The 2413-nt window shown below is 37.2% G+C and overlaps 1 pseudogene; it reads left to right on the top strand.

Annotated features, from left to right (window-relative positions):
• Nucleotides 1-1778: 1778 nt before the first annotated feature.
• On the top strand, nucleotides 1779-2088 carry LOC139015968 (dolichyl-diphosphooligosaccharide--protein glycosyltransferase subunit TMEM258 pseudogene; annotated as a pseudogene).
• Nucleotides 2089-2413: the final 325 nt, after the last annotated feature.

Below are 2413 nucleotides of genomic sequence, written 5' to 3'. Positions count from 1 at the left end.
GAGGCAGCTGATCGGTGTTTCTCTCTCATCGATGTTTCTAACTCTCTATCCCTCTCCCTTCCTCTCTGAAAAAAATCAATAAAATATCTTTTTTGAAAAAAAAAATATTTCTAAATGTGTGATTCTTTGTCCAAAACATGAGCACGTTCAAAAATTAAATGAAGAAATTTTGGATATTCTTGATGGAGATTTTCACACATATTTGAGTGATGATTCCATTGATTCAACAGATGATGCTGAAAAGGAAAATTTTGCCATCAAATTTCTTAATAGTATTACTCCTTTGGTAATGCCATGTCATAAATTAAAATTGAAAGTGGGTGCAATCATCATGCTATTGAGAAATCTTAATAGTAAATTAGGTCTTTGTAATGGTACCAGATTTATTATCAAAAGATTACAACCTAAAATTATTGAAGCTGAAGTATTAACAGGATCTGCAGAGAGAGAGGTTGTTCTGATTCCAAGAATTGATTTGTCCCCATCTGACACTGGGCTCCCATTAAAATTGATTCGGTTACAGTTTCCCATGATGCCAGCATTTGCTATGACTATTAATAAATCACAAGGACAAACTCTAGACAGAGTAGGAATATTCCTACCTGAACCTGTTTTTGCACATGGTCAGTTATATGTTGTTTTCTCTCGAGTTAGAAGAGCATGTGACGTTAAAGTTAAAGTTCTAAGTACTTCATCACAAGAGAAATTAGTCAAACACTCTGAAAGTGTTTTCACTCTTAATGTGGTGCACAGGGAGATATTAGAATAAGTTTAATCACTTTATCAGTGTTTGCATCACTGTTGTTTTTATATTATGTTTTTGTTGTTTTCATATCATGTTTTTGTCATTTTTATATCATGCCTCTTGTTATATCCTTTTGTTACTGTTTATTTATTAATAAATTTATATATTATTTTCATATACATTTTACTAATTTCCTTTCATCTCTCACACTTCTATTATAGAGAAAGGGCAAATAGCAATATTAAAATATTTCCTCTAATTAATTCCCTTTTAATGTGCACGAATTTCGTGTACCAGGCCACTAGTTGATTACATAAGTGATAAAAATGTTGAGAAATCAAAGGTTGGTGAGGCAACTCAGAGATTAGCAACAGCATGAAGCAAACATGCTCCCAAGGCTGAAGGAACAAAGGTGATATTATTTGAGCCCAGTTAAAAACTTCAGTCAGGCTCCTTGAACCCTCTACTCAACTAGGGCTGGACCTTGTCCTTTCATGTCTGGCTGGCTGAGCTCTGGTTTAACAAGAATCCTGCTTAGTCAGTTTGCAATGGGGGGGGGTGAGGGGGTGGGGGGGGGTAAGGACACATATGTAATACCTTAATCAATAAAGAGAAATTTAAAAAAGAAAAGAAAAAGAAAAAATAGAGAATGATAAAAATGGCCATGAGTGGATGAGGATGGGGAGAATCCTTCTTAGTCAGTTCAGTGAAAATTTTGTACCATGGATATCTGATCAAGTTCCTCATTCCTCACCCTTGATATCTAATTCCTGGGCCTGCCTTTAGTAAAAATCTTGTTAGGCCAGTTTAGCAAGAATTCCCCCTACCCTTGATGCCTAATCAAGTTCCTCTTAGTATTTTTCCATTCACTGACCCATTCAATCTGCTTATTGGCTATAAATCCCCAGCTGTCTTTGCTGTATTGTGAGTTGAGCTCAGCTCTATACCAAGGTCTCTTTCCCCTACTGAAGTAATTTGAATAAAATCTGTCTTGCTGGGTGGCAAAGTAGGGGATTACCCTGTGCCCAACAAAATGATGCTAAAGGTTATGAGCAGATATATCAGCCCAGTGAACCTATCCGTCTTCCCCCATCAGAACGTGGTACTGTTTTCCATTGGCATGTCCTCTACCAGCTCTTTGTTCCATTGGCAGTTCTTTGTTTATGAGGTCATATCCACTAAGTACACTCAGGACATCTACAAAGAGCTCCTCATCTCCTTGGTGACTTCGCTCTTCACAGGCTTTGGGGTCCACCTTCCTGCTGCTCTGGATCAGCATCTACATATTAGCTCCCAAGAGTACCAACCAGACAGCTTCACCAAACTCTGCCTTTGTAATTTAATTTTTTTACTATTTCTGGAAGTATCCCATCTACTGCTCACAATAAAGGCAGATGTGTGTGGGAAAAATCTGTCTTGCTGTCTGGTGTATAATTTTCCTTTTATTCTATGTATAATAGGATAAAGTCATCAGTCTTTCGGGCTCCATCCTGTTCAAACCTGTCCAGTTTCTATATATGTCAGTTAGCAATTTCTGCTTAGTCCTCTATAGATATGTTCATTATTAAAGGAATCTAACCTATAGCCCAGGGATTACTGAAACAACCCCTCTGCTCAAAGCTACCTCCCCAAGGAGATAAGGAAAGTATGTACAAAAATAATGACTGT

This window comes from Myotis yumanensis, unplaced genomic scaffold (genome assembly GCF_028538775.1).
Source record: "Myotis yumanensis isolate MYYU_CA2020_CCGP unplaced genomic scaffold, mMyoYum1.0.hap1 SCAF_9, whole genome shotgun sequence".
NCBI classification, from domain to species: domain Eukaryota; kingdom Metazoa; phylum Chordata; class Mammalia; order Chiroptera; family Vespertilionidae; genus Myotis; species Myotis yumanensis.
The sequence above is the reverse complement of the archived record's forward strand: the minus strand, read 5'-3'. Positions and strand labels throughout refer to the sequence as shown.